Source organism: Lonchura striata, chromosome 3, assembly GCF_050655825.1.
Source record: "Lonchura striata isolate lonStrDom1 chromosome 3, ASM5065582v1, whole genome shotgun sequence".
NCBI classification, from domain to species: Eukaryota; Metazoa; Chordata; class Aves; order Passeriformes; family Estrildidae; genus Lonchura; species Lonchura striata.
The window spans coordinates 80,731,918-80,752,912 of record NC_140705.1 but is presented as its reverse complement, the minus strand read 5'-3'; the positions used below and the strand labels follow the sequence as shown (position 1 = coordinate 80,752,912).

Sequence of the window (20,995 nt, the reverse complement as noted above, 5' to 3'; positions counted from 1 at the left end):
ACCTTGTCTTAGTTTCAGTAGCCTCGTTTTTTCTGGATTTAGTTTGCAGTATTTGACATGCAAAATGTTATGATTTTTTAAACCAAGTGCTCCAAGTAATAAACTACTGCATTTAAGAATAAATAGGTGGTTTTACTTTTCTCACTTGGACCTGGAGAAGTCTGTACAGTTACAGAAACCCCAATATTTCCATTCTTGGTCAGCCTAGTCCAGCTACTAACAATGAAGCTGATAATATCAGATGTTCCAGAGGTATAAGCTATTTAAAGGTGAACAGTATAAAGCAATCAATTCTTTAATAATACACTAAGAATAATGTTTGGATATTTATTCTGAATTACTTTTAAACCTATCCAATGACTTAGAGAAAATCTCACAATTTAAACTAATAAATAGACTTTCACCAAGCCTTGAAAATAATTCTAGTCCAAAGGGGTAGCATCTTTCTCTTTTTGCATGGAAAAAAGATGTATTGAATTACTTTCTCTAAAAATCCATTATTAGATATACCTACTGCATATAATTTTTTTCATTTCTCTCTGTAAATATTTGCAGTCTGTCTTATTATGGATAGTCTGTCAGTTTCTTTATACTTTGAAACTATATTTTCAGAAGCCTTCCTATTTTTTTTTTTTATTTTTTAAAAAATAATATGGGGAATACAATGTTCCATATACAACACTGAAAGAAAATAGAATAAAAATGTCAGTATTTTTTTCTCATTCTCTGTGCTCCCTGCATTTTTCATCCTTTCATAGTTTTTGGGTTACACAGGTATTTTTTTTTCTGAATACTGCTACTTAAATTATGTGCATAATATTTGAGGAAACTAGAATAAAAATGAAACAGGAACAGAAATTGAAATCAGAGGAAGCAATAAATGGAGCTGCAATAAATGACCAGAGAAAAAATAAAGAGATCACCCAACAGAACCCAGGCTTTTCTATTATTAATACATTCTGGAATAAAAATAAATTTGCTTTCAGGAGACGTGCCTCAAAACTTTTAGCCGGTGTAAATCTTTGAGCCATTGCCTCCACTGGGAGTGGGAAAACTGTGTAGGGACATGCACTGGACACAGCAATTTCAGCAGCTTTTCCAGCCTGAAGGATGACATATGTGCAGGAGAGAAGCAAACTGCAGTGTGTCAGTTTGCAGGGAGAAGGCCAGGAGTAGTGGCTGTTGCTGTTGAGGCAGGATGGGAATGAACAGACTTGACTCAGAAGGCTGTGAGAGTAAGACTCCGATTTATTCAAAACACACCGCTCTTTTATACAGAGCTTCATGAGGATCAAATCCATTGGTCCTGAAGTGAAAACAACCCACCCATTGGCGCAGAGTGCTTGACGCACAGTGATAGAACTTAACTATAAACAATGTGAAAAACAAGAGAGATAAAGAATTATTTACATTCTTCTCCAACTTTTTCCCAGGCTCCTGCCTGGCTAGAAATTCTCAGTTTCTCTCTTTGACTGAATCCAAGTCCCACAAGTGGCTTTTGCCTCAGCCACTAGAGGTGGCAGCAGTCTCTAGCAGCGGGAGGGAAGATGCCAGGGGGAAGCCAGAGTGGCAAGGACTCATCTTCTCCACCACTGAAGGCAGCTTTGGAGCACACCCAAGTGTGGCTCAGGTACAATTGCAGTGTTTACTCTTGAAGGGAGTAAGGGACAATTCACATGCCTGAGGTTGTGGAGGTCTAATCAGTGCCCACAGTGCCAGGCTGTGTCCCCAGCACCACCATCCCAGTGGTCACAGTTGTTGGCTCCTCGTCTCAGGGTACGGCTGAACCATGCCCACAGCTGTGGTGTGGTGCATGTTGGTGAATGTCTGCAGCACAGGGCACTCCTGAGGCACCTTAGTGAGCCTGCAACTGGAACCTTCAACGTTGTCTGGAGCGCTTCCCTTCCTGGGAGGGTGGGCAAACCTACATCCTGGGGTGAGCCTGGTAGCCCCTTCTTTGCACAGTTCCACATTGATGAACTGAGGAGCACACTGTGATCTGGAGTGCTCCTGCAACTGGCCTTCATCAGGAAAGAAACTGATTTAGGGTCAAAAATGTGAGGTCATTTATTTCAGTTTCAGCATCAGCCTCAGAGAAATGCAGTGAGCTTACTGAGCAGCACACAGGGCCTGGCACTTTTCTGCTGCCCTTGGAAGGGCACTTAGGGGTGGTGGGGGAGGTCCAGCAGTGCCAGCACTTCTTTTCTGGTACTGTCTGGGGCAAAGCTGGCATTGTGGGGTCGAGGGGAAACTCTGGTCCCTGAGGCAGAAGGCTGCCTTCAGCCTACAGAAAGGGAGGTACAACGTGTGCCTACTGTGCCTGCAGCACATGGGAATAGAAATGTGGGAAAATACACACAGAATCACAGAATATCCTGAGTTGGAAGGGGCACACAAGGATCATTTAGTCCAACTCTTGGCCCTGTACATGACACCCCAAGAGTCACACCATGTGCCTGAGAGGATTGTCCAAACTCTGTCAGGTTTGGTGCTGTGACCACACCCTGGAGAACCCATTCCAGTGTCCAACTACACTCTGGGTGAAGATCCTAAACCTCCTATGATACAGCTTCAGTCCATTCCCTTGGGTCCTGTCACTGGTCACCACAGAGAAGAGATCAGTGCCTGCCCTTCCTGTTGTGAGGGAGGTGCAATAAGGTTTCCTCTCAGTTTCCTTTCTCCAAGCTGAACAAGCCAAGTGACCTCAGCTGCTCCTCATACAGCTTCCCTTCAAGGTCCTTCACCATCTCTGTTGCCCTCTGGATGCACTATTATTGCTTAATGTCTTTTGTTATGTTGTGTCACCCAAAACTGCTCCCAGCACTCAAGGTGAGGCTGCCCCAGCTCGGAGCAGAGCAGGACAATCCCCTCCCTTGTCCGGCTGGCGATGCTGTGCCTGATGCCCCCCAGAACAGGGTTCGCCCTCCTGGCTGCCAGGGCACTGCTGGTTCATGGTCAACTTACCAGTGATCAGAACTCCCAAGTCCCTTTCCATGGAGTTGCTCTCCAACTTTTTGTTCCCCCATCTGTATGTACCTCAAGGGTTGCCCTGCAGAACACTAAGAATGCTCCTCCTGCCCCAAATGGGACACTATAACAACACAGGCTGTAATACAACTGTCTGCCTTAAGCCTGTGTGGCATGCCTGGTTAGATGTTATTTCATGACAACCTGATACCATCTGTAAATTTTCTTTGGATAACAGGGTCAAGAAGCCATTTTTCCAGCTGTGGATGAAGAGCTGAAAATACATGCGCATGCTGCTTATGTGCTATAGATGTGTTAAGTGCTTTTTCCCCTCCCAGGAATAATGTAGTGTGACAGGGTGGGGATGCAATGTTACTGTTAGTTTTACAATAATGATCTTTTGATATTTGCTCTTAAACTCTGTCACATATTTTTATTCCATCTTCAACAGGTGTTAATCTCTTCCCAGAAGCAGCTGAGCATTTGGCTTTGCTCAGCTGTTTCTAATCAGAGCCAAAGGCAGTCCTGGAGCAATCATAGTATTTTTCCTTTTAAATTGTCTATGCATATTTAAAAATAAATACTGCATTTCTGTGTGGCTCTGGCTAGATGCATATCTTCCTCTGCCTCCATTATACCTGTTTAAACTAATGCAGAGCTAGCTGGAGCCCAGTTGCCCAATTTTGTTCTTTCAACACCCACTGGAATGTTCAGAGGACAGACACTAAGTAGGGGAAGAGCCAGCCAGAGAGCCTCCCTTACATTCTGATTTGCTGCAGGGGCCCAGTGCTCTGCAAGGTGGTTGGGATGGATGCACAAAGTCCCTGAAAGATGAGATCATCTATACAGTGTGGTGGCGGTGTCATGCACAGAGCAGGCAGCATCACTGGCTTTAATAACTGGAGGTTCCTCCCTTCCTCCCTCCCTCCCTTCCTCCCTTCCTTCCTCTCTCCCTCCCTGTTGTAAACCAGAGTCAGTCCTGGTGGCTGCAGAACCCTCGAGCTGTCCACAAGGAGCTGGGCAAAAGGAGGAAGCAGTGACCAGGGTGCAGGAGGTCTGGAACTGCTGGACCACTCTGCCCTGAGGCCCGAGTCATTTCCCTGTCATTCCCCCTTACCAAGTGTCCTACATATAAAAAATGGCCTCCAGAAAATCACAATAGGATAATGTGTTGTATTTGTGTTACTTCTCAGTGTGACAGTAGTCCCTCAGGGTGGTTGCAGGTGGAGGGACTTAGTGCAGCCCTGAAAACATTCTAATGGTTACAACTATTTCTCCACATCCAGGTTTTGTTTGTTTGGGTTTTTTTTAAATATCAAACAGATATGGGGATATAGTCAAAGCCCTACATTTTTAAACTTTTATTTGACATATTTTAGAATAATTTATATAATCTTTGTGTTCTTTATTACATTGTGTTACAGATCTACAATATTGTTAAAGAAGTCTATTTTAATTTTTGTTACATTCTGTCACATGGGGCTGTTTCATTTGAAGTACAGGAAGGAGTCAGGGGTGTGGGAATCCAGAGCTTCCCTCTGGCTGCCCTGGAAGGTCTGGGATCCTGGCAGGGGGTCAGGAACCCCCCTGTACAGAGCTCTGAGAGACACTGTCTCTGATCTCTGTCCATGGAAAAGAGTTCTGAGTGTTTGATATGAGTAATAATTAAGTGTGGCACAGGTGCAAAAGTAAAATTTTAGGATTCTAGATTAAGGGTTCAAAGGGGACAAGATGGAGGAAATTGGGTATGTCTTGTTCTTTTTCTCCTTCTTCATGCCCTCCATGTTTCACTGTAGTGTTGGCATTTTTCGCTTGGTTTAGGCTGGGGACCCACTATTCAACGTAGGTGATAGATATTGGCACATTATTGTAAATATAGCACAGGTAGTTTCTGGTATATAATGTTTGTAACATCCCACCGAGGGGCAGAGCCCAGGCAGCAGAACATGTTAGAGATAAGCAAGAATAAACAACCTTGAAAACCAGCGCAGATGAATTATGGCTTCTTCTTTGGCAACGGGGCAGAAAGAGACTTTCTACAATCTCAGAATCATCAATACCCCAGATTCTAACACAGGGGGAGCATAAGATACTCTCAGAAAGCTCTGAGAGGCATCTTAGGCTTCAAGACAAAAGACCTAATAAGTTCTGCAGTTAGAGCAGCAAATTTGGTTGGCTGTGCCAGAAGGGCTGCTCAAGGGTTAGGGAATCAGTGCATTCAGTATCAGCATTGGAGAAGCCTGGGCTGATGTGGACCAAGCTGGTAGTTAGCTGCAGGATAGCTGGGTCTGTGGGCAGTGTGGGAAGTACAGACCTTTGGGCAGGGCTTGTTTGCCCTTGACTCTGAAATCTGCCCTCCTCTACTCTCCATGCATCCTCATTTACTCATGAGGATCATATTTACTGAGTCATTAAGTAAGGTCTTGAAGGAACAAGAAGAGAAAGAAAATTGTAAGATTTTGACAAATGCAGAAAACAAAGAACACAACTGGGAAAGCTTTAAAGAACTAAAAAATATTTGCTTGTTTTCTTTAAGAATTAAACTGGTTAGTCTAATTATTTTGCTTTATCATTTTGTAGATATTGAACAAATAGGCAAGAAAGGAAAATGTGTTTCTCCAATCAAAGGTTTTTTTTAGCAGTATTAAAACTAAAGTTGCTTCTGATCAAGTGCCAAAATAAACATGTTACTTACTGTAAGCTGTCAGAAAGAGAATTTCCCAATTTTTTTTTCTGCTCAGATGTTGTACTTTCATATGCTATGAAGAGAAATGAAAATTGAACACTGTGGAGAGCACATAGGGTTACTATTCTACAATAGGCATATCATTGGACAAATCAATATTGGAGTTGCTATTGGCTTTTTCCTCCTCCCCAGATCAAATACAGATATTAATTAGTGTTATTTGTGGTGCTGCTGCCCTTTGCAAAATATACTCATTAAAAATGCTTCTTGGTTCAAATGGCTCTTCATAACTTGTTGTCAACTGCAGTTTACAAATGAGAAAGTTTGAAGCAAAAGTACATAACATTCAAGAGGCAATCAGAAAATAATAAATAGAAAAAGTTATGTCTATAGAACACATATAGCACAGTAACATTATTATACTTCAAGCCTAAACAATAAAATGAAGAAAATCATTAAGTACCTATTAGGATTTCCTACAGTAGCTCTAGAGAGTTGGATACCTTATTTAAAAAAGTGACATTATAAAACCACACCAAATTCCCCATTATGGGAAGTTAATTTTGGGCCTTTTAGCACACACCCATCTCTGAGTTAGAGAGGCCTTACTACACAGCCCTTTGTGCTGGAGAGTGCTGGTCATAGCCATGCAACACCTCAGAAACAGGGCTGGGGGCAAATTCCCTGAAATCTGTTTCTTTACTGCTTGAGCAGCTGTCTTGGGATGGCTAGACACAATGAAGTGCTGTACATAATTATTTTATCCATGGCTGAATGATGGCCAGCTTTGCTGGAAAACCAGCAGCTGTTTAGTGGTGTATAGTCACATGCTGTACCAGTCTATCGAGGGAAAGGATAAATGATCCAGCTGATGTCTTAGGTCACAGTTGAATAACCCAATTTGGAATTGAGTCAGAACAAAGAAGGCATCCTCATGGTTTCATTTTTATCATGAAACCTTTAGTAGAACTAGGGATGCCCAGGTGATGCCTTTCACCCAGGTGGCTTCTGAGTGCAGTGTCTCAGAGTAGTCTTGTGCTGAGCACTTGGCATAGGGCAGTTTAACAGCTGTGACACTCCTCTGAGTATTTTTTGAGACTCAAACATTTAATCCATAATGTCTTGCATTGTATTTGCATTCTTAGCAAGGCTCATTACTCCATGTTTTCATAGTAAAATATGTGTAGTAAAATATATGTTCCCCATATCTGGTGCTGTGGGGCTTATTAAACATTTCCCTGTTGGTCTTCCCAGGAAGTCCTGGAAGGGATATGAGTGAGTCACATCTACAGTCATCGGGCAGGCTTGTATCTGTGTGGGATGCCAGAAGGGACAAGGCTCAGCTTCTTCCCCAGCTCCCAGAGGCAGGATGGAGAGGATGAGTAGGGCTGTTTGTTGACCCATGGCTGCCATGGTTCTGAGGTTGGACACTGCCCCATTCCCTGGAAAAGGGGCTAGTGGTGGGGACAGCCACTCGCATACCATGCAGCATAGTGTGGAGTTTAGGACTGCAGCTACTTTTTGGAGGCCTGCTTTGTTCTGATAATACTAATTTTTGCCTTTCCTAAACTCAGTCTTGTGTTTATTCACATGTCAAATCCTTTTCTTATGAACTGTAATATAAATAATGTACATGAAAAGCCACAGTCCTCTATCCCAAGAACTTGAACTCCTTATGGCAGCCTGTGTCCAGTTTTACCATCCTCCTCCCATTCTCTTGGTGTTGTCAAAGCCAAGCACAGAAAGGCAGACAGGTTTTGAATCCTTTTAACAATGTGATGGATCTTACTTCTAATAAAACTTTACAATGTCAGTAAAACCTAGAGGAAGGTAAAATCTCACTTTCTTCAGTCACTTTTATTGCTACCTGTCCTGTCTCAAATTTTCTTCCAAAGTTTGGATTGTACTCTGTCCTTCTGTCCCAGAAGGTTCTGGCTTTGGGGAAGGAAACTGATTTTGGATACCTGTGTATGTGTTTCATTTACAAGGTGCAATGAGGGGCCCTATTATCAGTTTCTGATTCGTGCTGTCAGATAGGGTCAAGTCCTTAACATGACACTAAGGCAAAAGCAGGCTGCTTGAAGATTATTAATTAATCTTCAACAAATGAATCTTCCAGAAAAAAACAAACAAACAAACAACAACAACAACAAAAAGATATCCTACTATTCATCAAGTAAAGATCACACATGGAGAAAGTAGTGAAAAGTCACCTTCCAAAATTGTCATGGAGACATAGCACCTTGTGATACAGAGACTGTGTTTCTCATTAATTATTTTTTACATTGAAACTAAGAAACCTTATATTAAAGCAACTTTAAGGCTAATATAAAACCTAGACTCATCTGTTCTCAGGAATATCTTTGAAAAATATTGGCATCTTCATAATTTCCCATTTTGTTTATTATCAGCTAACTCTCTTATATCAGAGTGCTATCAGTGTGAATAAAATCTTTCCTTTGAGAGAAATGATTAAAATGTATGATTGGTGGTTTACTGTGACAAAAAATGGGAAAAGATAATCTTCAGTATTGTCATTAAATAAAAAAAAATCACAGCATTTAAAGACTATATCATTCTCCGAGGAAAATGTTAGGACAAATGGGACAAATAGTCTATATTTTGCAAAAAGAATATTTAAGGTCTTTCAATGTTTTACACCGGTTGTCAAAAATAATCCAAAATAATTTATCCTCTTTCTTATATTCTGTAGTGTGGGTACGTCCTAGCTCTGTACTCCTGATCCCGAATGAGAGGAAATGTGAAAATACAGGTTGTGTTTATCAGTAAACAGTGCTGAGAAATTTGTCACCTGAGCAATGAATTACCCAAAAAGAATTTACTACAATGATGTAGGACTCTGCAAATGTACATGCTGCTGTAGAGCTTCGTGTCAATAGAGGTTTTGGGCTGCTTTTAATTGAATGATGTATTTCTATAAGGGCCTGTGAAGGCAGGTCTTGTATTGAGATTGAACTCATTTACATTAGCATAAAAATGGATGACTTTTGGTCTCTTTCGTGCAGCGTACAAAAACATTTTCACAAAACCCAGAATCCAGTCACTGAATCACAGTAGCAAATAATTAGAAATGGAAATGCCTGCTGGGTTATTGGGTTCTTTCCTTTTAAAATGCAAATATATTTCCTGTGATACATACTTTTTCTTATGAAGTTCACTCTTGAATCATGCTTCATGACCATTTCATAATTTTCCTGTGCATATAATCCCACAGATTCAACTATTAAGTGCCTCACTTATGTCTCATTAATCTTGGTTTTATCTCTTGACTGTATCCTTGCTATCATGTTCTCTAAGAATTAAGGAGAGCTGTGGGAAAATCTGTTTGCATGAAATGACATTTAGATTTCTACAAAACTGCAAATGTAACATTTTTGAGGTTCAAATATGTTTTGCTAACCTTTCACGTTTCTTCATCCTTTGAATTTTTTACTTTCTGATCAGGAAGGGAATTTGAAATTACAAAATACATCAAGAAAATTATTCCTATGGTATTTTGGGACAGAAAGAAAATTAGCATCTCACAAAGCCTCCCTTCTGTCTAGGTACTATTTGAGAACCAGAAGGAAAATGAACTAATTTTGTGTTCTTCTGAATACCCATGAAATTATCCCAAGTAGTGTTTCATTTGCTGGGCTGTTTCCCATATGGTGGACATTAAATATGACATATTCTTCAGAGCAAGCCTGAAAAATAGAAATAAGAAATATATGTATTTTTTTCACAGAAAATGCAAGTATTCAAAATAAACTTTATCCTCTTATTTTTGAGATCCTAATTTGACAGCATTCTTGGAGAATGGTGATCTAATAATATTCCTGGATACAGTTGAGAGAGTAAGCTAGAAAATTACTGGTTCTTGTTAATTTAATAGCTTGTTCTGTGCAAAGTAGCTGTAGCCCTATTAAGTCTGTTACCTTAACAGGGGAGAATGACTGTGCCATGCCTCAGGAAAGGAAGTCCCTAAGGTGCAGACAGGCACAGGGATCATCACCTGGAACTGAGAGAAAGTTCAAACACACCTGGCCATGGATACCTGGTCCAGTGGCATCCAGGAAGATATTGTGACCACTCACCAAGTCACACAATTACTAAGAATCAGCAGAAGCAGGGGTCTGCCCTGCAAGAGGATTGCCCATGGGAAGCAGAACAGGACTCTTGATGACTGCTCCATACATATTATGAAAAATATTTCCTTTTTTAGACATCCCAATGTCTCTTCTGTAAGTAAAACATCTACTCGCTTGAGGTCTGAGTAGTGACTCCAAATTCAGGTCCTGTCTCTGAATTATTAATCAGTGCTAGCTTTATTTCTCCAGTTCCCTGTGAGCATTTTGTGATCCTAGGAGTGAGTGATTTGATATGCCAAAATTGTGCCTAACCCTCTGTGCAGGGGGGCTACATTTCATCTCCTCTTCTCTGGAATGCAGCAACTCACCAAGGAAGTGTTGGGACACCAATGTTTGTCCCTTTGTCCAGCCACACTTGATAGCAAATCGGATAAAATTTAATGGAGGTGATAATTGCTTTTTCCAGACAATGTATTTTTCTTTTTAATTTCATTGTTGGCTAATGATCTGTCTATTTGTTCATCTTGCATGTCTACAGGGCTGAAGAACAGTTCCTCAGATTACTCCCTGGTGAATACATCAGCAAGTGGTTACTTTCTAGGCATTTTGCAATACTCCACAACTAATTATATCTATTTCAGGAGATGTAAATCAGGAAGGATTTTTTCTTGTCCAGCACTTTCAAGCTGCATATCTGAAAACTTCCTACGAACAGAAAGGAAATGCCTTTATCCCTTTATGACCAATGAAGCTTCTTTTTTGATGATTTTTTTTGGTTTGTAGCTCAGGTGTATGCCTCGTAGACCAGACTAACATTGCTATTCTTGGCCTTGCTTGAAGGGACTGTCTTTATCCATGTTTTGGACATTTCTGGCTTGTGGACAGTGTCTGCAGGCAACAGAGATTTTAATTACTATGTATAATTTGCATCTGGGAGCAGAGAGCTATTGCATGGCACAGAAATTCATGATGTTCTGACTCAGGTGGTGCTTGACCATGACAGCTTTGCTTTAGATCTGAGCTCTGTCCAGATATAGAAAACATAAAAAGCCGTAATAGTTGAAAAGCAATACTCTTGAAATTATACAAAATGGACTTTTAGTTACAGCTTCAAAGATGACAAAGTGTTCTCTGGTCCAGTAGTGGCTTTGGCAGATTTTCGTGAAGAAAATCCTTGTTAGGGGCCACTGCCTTCTTTTTTCTGGGTTGCCCTGCCTGAGAGTGGGGAAATGGCAAACTGAAGAACAGGTGGAGTTGATATCTTGACAAAACTATTCCTACCTTCCCCCATTTCCTGTCTTCCCTGTCTTCTGATGGTTGAGATGCCATGCCACTCATTCATCATTTACAGTACCTCAGAAAGGTAGCATAACCCCATGTGGATTTTATGGAATCTGGGAAGCTTATGTAAATGTCGAAAAGACAAACTTCTCCAAAATATTTTTAGTCCACATGTCCCAACATGTCTTCCACCAATATTTGGCAGTCATGAACAGATACAATCCTTCTTTTGTTATTGATCACTTAAAGCTCAGGCATCTAAATGAGATGGGTGTTCTCATTAGATGAGATGCTTTTGTGTGTTTGCAGAAACACAGTGGAGGGTTGCATTCTTTTCTTAGTCAGTCATCTGAAGGCAGAGAAATGAAATGCAAATTATTATTTACATATTTTCTGTGTTTGTATGTCTAGAAAAAATGTGTGAGAATTCACCTTGCTAATGAGCTATAACCAAAGTTTTCTGGTCATTAAATAGTAAGGAAACTTGGGATATGAGAAGTAGAAAGACCAGACAATGGCAGCCTGACTAGGGAACAAAAAGGGCTGATGTTAAAACAAGGAAAATTGCCTTTGCCCTCTAACTTAGCCAAGGAGAACCTTGTTCATCAGTATTTGCAAGTAGTAAGTCTATTATGCAAATAGCTTATATTGGTTTACTGCTGTTTTCTTCCAGTTATTTATGTTATGACAAAAAAAGCTACTGATATATAAACAAAAAGTTGAAAGTCCTGCAGTTATCAAAACTATAATTTGTATTAAACCTTTTCCTGTGGGACAGAGACATTTTCTTCTCAGATTTATTATGCCATTTAACATCCCCTTGGTTCTGACAGTAAAAATGTTAGTGGAATTGTATTGAAGAGTGGATCAAGGAGATGAGAAATCATCAAGGGCAAAACCAGGTCAGAATATCTCCAGTGACCCCCAAATGAGCAGGATTAATTTTTGAAGAATCACCAAATGGGGTGATCCTGCTGAAAGTAATGGGGAAGACAGATTTTAATTATGAAACCATCCAGGAATACAATGAAGAAGCAGATTAGGTGGAGATGACTGAGAAGAGTTGGTGACTTTTCTTCAGAAGATACAGATAACAAAAGAGAGAATCTGGGGTTAATTAAATCCTAAGCAGCAGGCTGTGAGTGCTAGGAAGGGAGGAAAGCATAGAGCTTCTGACTCCTGGGATAGGGAGGAGAAAAAACACCAAAACAGAGACCATAGGTGGGCAGAAAGCTGGAATCAGCCAAATCAGAGGCTGTCTTACTCAGGACACTCAGGAAGCAAATCTGGGTAAAAGAAGCTGAGGTGAGTTGTGTGTTGCTGGCAGGGACAGTAGGAAGAGCACAGCTACAAACCCTCCCTGTGCAAGGATAGTGAGCAAGAGTAGTGAGAGACCCGCTGGCTGAATCACCATCTTCTCACTTACCCAAGCCCAAGAAATATTTGTACAGAAACTGTAAATTAAGTTGACTTAGATTAGCATGAGTATAAAAAGCTATTACAGCCAAAATAAGAGAGCTCTACTATATAGTTTGATGGTTACAAAGATTGCTTTGAAAATGAGCAAAAATAGGATGTGTATAAACCACACCAGAAAGAACAGGATTGTACTTGCCTCACCCTGTCTCTTGATTATTTTTTATGTTGTTCTGGACTATTTACTGAACTTTTTCTTTACCTTCTCATATCCCTGGGCCTTTTAAAAATAGGGACACTTACTGTCATTTGACTATACTAGTTTTGGAGCAATGGGACAGACTTTGCTACAATGAAGAGGGGGAAAAGTATCCAAAAATGAGAAAAACAGTGGAAAAACCACATAATTCTTAGTTTAAAATCTCAGAGAAAATGGGGTGATTTAAATTAAGAACTACTTGCAAAAGCAGAGCTGCCTTATAATGTATCCTCTGTAAGGGTGAAATGTGCAATGTGCTCTTATAAAATTTCCAAATTCACCAGAGCAAAGAGAGCACCTGACAGGCAGACAAATCTGAACAGCTTTAAACTCCCTGCTGTATCAAAAGCCTGGGGCAGGCAACCTCCCCTTTTAAATGTACTCCTAAGGTAAATATGTGAGAGAAGGGATGGGAAAAATATGCTTCAAGACTTCTGTCTCAGCTGGAGCTGACCCCTGAGCAAATACCAGGGTTCTTAACCCTATTGCCCAGCCATCTGAGTGAACAGTTCCATCACCCAGCCTGAAAAGAAATTCAATTTCACCTCAGTTTAATCTTCCCTAAAAGCAGGTCTGGGGACTTCCTACCTATTATCTGTGACCTCCTTTGTAGTTTTCAACTACTCTCTGGTTATCTTACTTTTGCTTAACCCTCTACTGCATCCTTATCTCTCCAGACTTGCCTTCACCTTCACCCCTTTCCTGCTGTAATGACTGTCTCTGTGCTGTGCCTGCTTATTTTTTGTCTTTGAATTGCCTGGATTGGTCTTTCCTAAATGCCTCTTTTCTTGGAATTACATATTTTATTCTTTCATTCTTCACTTTAGGTACAGTTTAGTGTTCTTTTCTTCTAAATAGGTTCTTAGCAGGTAAAGTTCAGACCCTATGAAGAGAGGATTGATTCTTACCAGGGGTGGCTATGCAGTCAGCTTTTTAGTGGGAGAACTTCAGCTGGCTCCTTATACCCTTCATTGTTTGCTAAAAGGGCAGATTCTCACTTCATGCACATGTGTTAGAAGTCAGCATAGAGACTTGTGTCCTAGTCACTAATGATGTTTCAAAATCTTTACTGCTATATCCATTACCAGATCATAATTTTTTTCAGTGTTCTGGGTGGAATGTGTATGCTACAAAATTTTTAGTAATTTCTTGGTGTCTGTGTAAAACAATCTATTTATGGTATTTGAAGAATTTGGAGACTAAGAAAATTTCAAATTATTGTCACATCAATGGCAATGAAAGTGAAGTAAAAGCTGTGATCAAGAGTCCTTACCCTGTTTTTTATTTTAACAAGAGAATTTAAAAAATGCCTGCAAGTGCAAGCTAAGTGTTGCACTTCGCTTTCTTAAGAAGCTCCCTTTCTTAAGTCTTCAGAGTCGCTAATTTCTCTCCAGTAGTATGTGTTAAAACCCTGTCACTTATTTCTTGTTCACTGTTCTACCTGTGTGGGGAAGGAAAAAAAGGCTCAGATGAGTCACACACCCTGAAAACATAACAGTGATTTGAGTTAGGGCAAAGGCTTCCCTGAAATGCAACCTCTCCTGCTTCTGCAGACATCTCATTGCTTGCTCATTATTAGATGCCTGCAAGGATGTGAATGTATGTGAGATTTGTGTAAAGCACAGATGGTTGTGGAGACCTGCGTCTGCTGTGTATTCATTTACACAAATATGATGGTGGTATCCTTATAGCAGCCTCTCAGTACCTGAAAGGAACCTACAAGAAAGTCGGAGGGGGACATTTTGCAAGGGAATGTAGTTGCAGGACAAAAGGGAATGACTTCAAACTGAAAAAAGGAAGGTTTAGTTTAGGTGTTAGGAAGAAGTTCTTTACCATAAGAGTGGTGAGGCACTGGCACAGGTTGCCCAGGGAAGATGTGGATGCCCCATCTCTGGAAATGTTCAAGGCCAAGTTGGACAGGGCTCTGAGCAACCTGGTCTAGTGAAAGGTGTCCTTGCCCATGGCAAGGAGATTAAAAATTTTTGATCATTAATGTGCTTTCCAACAGAAACCATTCTATTTCTGTATTTGTGATAATTCTATTCATGTCATTCTTGTCTGCAGTAGTAAATCTGTCTGAAAAGAAAATTAGAAGAGGGAAAATTGACAAGGAGATTTCTACCTGATGACCCACTGGTGAGCTGATTATTCTTGGATAAAATCAGAAGATGAAAGGAAAATAATGAAACTTTTGTTTCTTTTTTGGGGGCTATATACCAGGAGGTTATGTGACTTTAGTTCATGCTTGTATTACAGTGACATGACTGTTCTTGAAGGACCTTTGTTACATGGTTTATTATAACACCTGCATTTATATATTTCTCTGGAAATGTTTATTAAAGTTATGAAACCATAAAACTAATTTTAAAATTTATATTTAAAGGAAAAATTAATATCAAACATTAAAAAAATCAGTTTCAATTTCAAGTATTGCATTTTTATTTGATTTTTTTTCCTTTTTAAAATATGTTTGTATCTTGATTAGGATGTATTTACTTTTTTTGCCTAAATCTTTATCAATATTATTGAAAAAATATTTTCAATATTATTGAAAAATCTACAAATTGCTCCTATAACAATAAGAGTAGATTTCCCCATCTTAAGTATTTCCCCATATTAAGTAATACACAGTCACATTTTAAGAAGCAATTTCTGTCTCTAAGCACCAAGAGGGGCAAAAAGTAGGAGATACAGGGGAGTAAAATTGCAAAAACTCTTCATTGCAAAGATGCTCCTATCTCAAAGCCTTGAGGCTCATTACTATGCCTCTTAGCACTCAGAATGGCAAAAACATGCCAAAATCTCTTGGTTTGATAAAAAATCACACCTTGCAGCAGTCTCACTTTTCTGCCCTACCTGGTCCTGCTCTGCTCATTAGTTGTCCTTAAATGTATCTCCAGTATATATTGTTTCTTACCCCTGTCCAACAATCAGATGCATTTCCTCTATACCTCACCTGCTCTAATGCATTCTGCATGCATTCTACTTTCTGTGCCTGTCTCTGTTGTCTCCCCTCTGACCTCTCAGGGGCTTCTTACTTTCCTCTGTCTTGCAGCTGGCAGGACAGGTGCTTTTGGCAGCATTTCTGGGCTGTCTCCTTGTGTAACACCCCACTCCCCAGTGTATCCAGCCTCCAGCACCTCTATTTACCTTTCTTGACAAGATTGGCTTCCTATGCCTCTCCTTCATGAAATGATTCTTATGGAGGGAAGGAATGGGGACATTTATTTCCCTCTGCTGTCAAGCCTGTTGCTGCCTCTGTGGGTCTTTGGAGATTGGAGAGGTAGAATTTTCCCCCTCCTCTTTGGGGTGACTGGCTCCCCTTCATATTCTTTCAGTTTATCCATATTCTTTACTCCTTAGGTCCTCTAAGCATTAAAGTAATTTGCAATGTTTCTTGGGAGATCCCAGGATATTGTTCTTAGAATGGTAATATTGAATATTCTGCATGAAACTTATTGAAAACTCCATGGGAGTTTCTTTGTCTTTGTTCTTTGGAAACTCTCAAGATCTAGCTTCACATTTTCCAAATATTTGGGATTAAGTTGTATGCAATGTGATGCTGTATGCTGTATTCTCTGGAATGCATGTCTTCAGAAATGTGGCCTATATTGTTTATGACAGAGAAAAAAGTCTCATGAAAGGAGCTTCATTTAGGTTTGTATGCAAGGGGAATTGCTACCAAAGTCTTTAGAAGTCAGCCTAAAGTGAGGATAATTTTGACATTTTTGTTATTTATCTTTCCCTTTTTTAATTTCTTTGCTAATTTCTTACATCTGCTTTTTTTTTTTTCCCATCAGCATTGATGATTTGCTCAAAACTTGGTTAAATGATAATAATTCTATGGGCAATTTAACCACATAATTTTAGATGAAATTAGAACTTACTGTCTAGCCTAATACTGTGATAAGACAGAAAAATAAATACTTGAGCATCCTGTTATTAATGGGTAAACTAATTTCATATCAGCTGCAGAAACATTTTGAAGAATTTATTTTTCTTTCATGGGATTTAGAACATGGAAAATCAGGATCTAGGTTTCAGGTTCTTAAAATGAGGCCACTGTAGTAACTCAGACACTGTCTGGTGTAATAGAGAGAAGAATCTGATCCTTGTATTTCTGCTGAATTGTGCCCTTGCAAAGAAAAATGGAAATAAATGAGAAAAGCAGACTCAATTTACTAACAATCTTAATGACAAAATCTCCATAAATTGTGCTAATAGAGCAATTTATAAAAATTGTCATAGTATATTAAAGACAGCGATTTACAAAATCCTTTTAGAATAATAAACTAAGAATTGCTGGTAATGCATCTATACTTTCAAGTATTGTTTATGAATAAAACAAAATGACTGTCTCTTCTCATTTACTCTATATTATGCTAATACCAAGTATAGACAAGTGCAAATAATGAAATACTCAGATTGTTGTTTATCTACAGATTGCATTGATGGTCAACACATATTTTAGATGCATCACACTTTTTTATGAGAAAAAGATTTGTCAGCTGGACCATTGCTGGGGTTTTTGTTTATGAATTACTGAGAAATGTTTATCTGAAACTGTTTATCTTGTCACTCTGACATAAAGCTCAGCATATGAAATTAATACATTAGGACTTCAGTACACCGCTCTCAGCTAAATTAAATGCTTCAAAATCCATTTGGAGGTTAGTTGTCCCTTGTTGCAGTCATGCTGGCATGGTAGCGTGGAGGAAGGTTTTAGAAAGGCCTTGGGAATGGTAAACTGAGGAAAAGGATACATTCATGTATGCCCCATTGTATTAGAAAGGCCTTGGGAATGGTAAACTGAGGTAAAAGATACATTTATGTATGCTCCACTGTTTCGGGAAAGTCCCGCTTCAGCATTCCTCTGTAGACCCCCTTCTCCCCACCCCTGAGCAGTTCCCATTGGACCTGGCCCCTGGGGTGGTTCTGATGTGCCTTAGCTGAACACTGTCTCTATTGTTTAAGACCTTATCTCTTAATTTTGCTGTATAAAACTGTATCTGGGCAATAGCCCAGGGCCTTTGGTCACTGCAATGCTTCAGGCAATACAATCTCTCTGGATAAGCATACCATTGGTCTCTCTTGGTCTCTTTATCTCGAACCCTTGCGGCGACTGAGGCAGCGCCGCAGCTCGGACCGTGCTAACCCAGACGCTGCCTGGTGAGCCCAGGGCAGTGGGACCGCGGAAAACCCCGGCCCCGAGAGGGGACAGCTAGCCGGAGGGTCCCGGGGGGCCGGGGAGAGACGGGGGACATCGGCGAGTAACCCTCGAGAGCAAAGTGGCGGTCGAAAGAGAAGCTACAGTCCCTCCCAACATAACAATGAAGATTTAACAGGAGATGCTACAGTGAAGTTTTACATGGCTAAAACTGTGTAAGGATTTAAGACAAATCCTTAACAGGCAAAATAATGGAAAGACAGACTGCAAGATGTGCTGCTTTATCCCTGATCATGGAGGGGTAAATCCTGCCCTGCAGTTGTTCAGTTCCTGGAGGTGGGTTCCTCTGAAGAATGGCTGCATTGTCCCAGGTAGTCATGAAGTCCCAAAGGCAACTGAGTTTTCACCCCAGGTGCAGGGTCTCCCCTTGGCTGAACACAGAGCCATTTGAAGAGCTGGGTCTGTCCTGCCAACTTTCTGCTGCCTCCTCCTCAGTCTCCTCCTGTAGCACCTTGCTGCAGTGGGTGGTGCCCCTCAGCTAAGCAGAACAAACTGAAACCTCTGTCTAAAGCTGACCAGATGGAACTGCAAAGTGCTGTGTGTGTCTAGCTACTGTTAAAGCCAGGATGAGGTGGTGGCGGGAGCAACTCTGCTACTTTCAAGGCAGCAGTACATGGAATGATCCCCCAGGGCTTGTGTATAGGGTTTCCCCTTGCTGAGCTCCAGGATCCCAAAAGCTCACCCCAAGCAAGGACTCCTCCATGGCTTGGGTGATTTAGGGTAAGTTGGGAGTTACAGACAGGTTTGGACTTGTTTGAAGAAAATGTATATGCAGTTGTGGGATTTTCTTTCCTGCTGTTTTATTTGGCAAAGACACATGTTACTGCAGAAGAGCAAAAGTAGGAATTGAGGTGAGTCAGTGAGTGCACATATGGAGGTTATAAATATTGTGACCTGCTCCAGGGGTGGGGTTGATGGTTTACTGCTTCCCATCTCTGGCACATCAGGATGGTGGAAACAAGTCTGAAGCTGCAAAAAGGCCCCCTGGCAGTGTCTTGTACCTCCCTGCAGGGAAACAGCATGTACAAACTCTCACTGCTTATGGGTACAGTCTTACTTGCTCTTTAACATCCCCTCCTGGAGGGGACTGCTCAGCTCTTCCCATGGTCCTCACATTCTGCTGACACAAAGACAAATAATTTAGTTAGAGCCCTGGGACATGGAACAGAGATTCACTGCATGATTCTTAGTTGCTTGGTAGTCACTTACTTACCTTTAAGGAACCCTAAATCTGCTTAAAACTGTGCAAGGGATTTTTTAAAAAATAGCATAATGCTGAAATACTATGGGAGTAGTATGTTCCTTCTCACACTATTTGAAAGCTGTCTGTACGTAGCTCTGCCACTATTGAACACCTCAATTCTCAGCAAAAAAAATAATCTCATTCTCTTTAAAGTCTTTAGTTCAGTTTGCTTTAAGAAAGTGGAAGATTAGCCAACTAGTCCCTCAATATTCAGGAGAGTGAAGACTGATATATTTGCATATTCTTTTAAAGCACTGCTGAGAGTGAATGTTTCATGATAACATTTTTAATGGAAGTTAGAATAATTTGTAAGCCAGTACATATGCCTGAAAGAAATCCTAGTAGACAGTGACATGAAGAAATACACAGACATAAAATAGAAAATATTTTAAGTACATACTATTTGACTTTTTAGTTTGTAAAACTTTGAAGAAATGTTTTTGAACACTGAACAATTCCAATTTATCAATTAATTACTTCTATGCATAAAAACACACGGCGCTCATACAACATCTATTTTTGCGCCAACAAAGTGGTCATATACGAGCCTTTGCTCTTCCACTCTCTTCAACCTTATTTTATTTTGATTTCTTTATTCTCTTGCAGCTCAGTTGTTTAAGAGATTTCTGGGATGTTAGCTTGCCTGCTGTCACTGCCGGCTCCTGACAATGACTGATAAGTGGACATCCCTCCAGCCACTCCTTTCTTTGTGGTGAGTGGTGCAAGATGGGAGAGCAGGAATCAGAGCACATGCACACTATGTGCACAGTGGACTCCAGCTACAAGGTGTGACAAAGAATGTGAAGATAAGATGGAGATGGAGTGGTGTGGGAATCCAGGGCTTCCTTCTGGCTGCCCTGGAAGGCCTGAGACCCTGGCAGGGGGTCAGGAACCCCCCTGTACAGAGCCCCAGGAGACTGTCTCTGATCTCTGTCCATGGAAGAGTTTTCAGTCTTACAGGATGAATTACAAGTTCTGAGTGTTTGATATAAGTAATGATAAAGTGTGGCACAGATGCAAAATTAAAATTTTAGGATTATAGATTAGGGGTTCAAAGGGGACAAGATGGAGGAAATTGGGTGTGTCTTGTCCTTTTTCTCCTTCTTCGTGCCCTCCATGTTTCACTGTAGTGTTGGCATTTTTCTATTGGTTTAGGCTGGGGACACACTGTTCAACGTAGGTGACAGATATTGGCACATTATTGTAAATATAGCACACGTAGTTTCTGGTATATAATGTTTGTAACATCCCACTGAGGGCAGAGCCCCACACGCTGCCCTGCAGGACAGACCTGTGGCAGGGCAGCAGAACATGTTAGAGATAAGCAAGGATAAACAACCTTGAAAATGGCACAGACGAATTATGGCTTCTTCTTTGGCAGTGGGGCAGAAAGACAGAGACTTTCTACAATCTCGGAATCATCAATACCTCAGATTCTGACAAAGTGGGATTTTCTTATTTACTAAATGCAAGATGTTAACATAACTTTGAAGAAAGCATAAGATTATGGCTAAGACCAGAGTTTTCAAACAAAAAAACCCTAAGACTTGCCCTGTCTTAGGCTGTCAAACTGTCTATAGAAAAATCATTGTGTACATCCCATGTTCAGTCAGTGCATTCATTTGAGAAAATATATGGTACTGATACATTGAAGAATTTATTTTCCCTGTGGTGAGTTACAGAATGGTGACTATTATGGAAGCATCTGATAAAGGAAGGCACACTGTTCCTAATCACTGAGCTTTTTAAGCCAGTTAATGGGCAAAGGTGTCTTAACAGCCTAAGAACATTGGGCATTATAAACTGTGGAAATTATAATTAATAA

The 20,995-nt window shown here is 40.5% G+C and overlaps 1 long non-coding RNA gene across 2 annotated transcripts in view; it reads left to right on the top strand.

Annotated features, from left to right (window-relative positions):
- The window catches only part of LOC110469413 (uncharacterized), a 99,154-nt gene that overhangs the window by 57,851 nt on the left and 20,308 nt on the right, over positions 1-20,995 (top strand). Inside the window, exon 3 of one of the 2 annotated variants that reach the window (XR_014954394.1) lies at positions 19,777-19,882. The exons of the other annotated variant lie outside the window; for it this stretch is intronic. This is a non-coding gene — a long non-coding RNA (uncharacterized LOC110469413). The remainder of the gene's footprint in view (positions 1-19,776; positions 19,883-20,995) is intronic. 2 annotated transcript variants of the gene reach the window in all.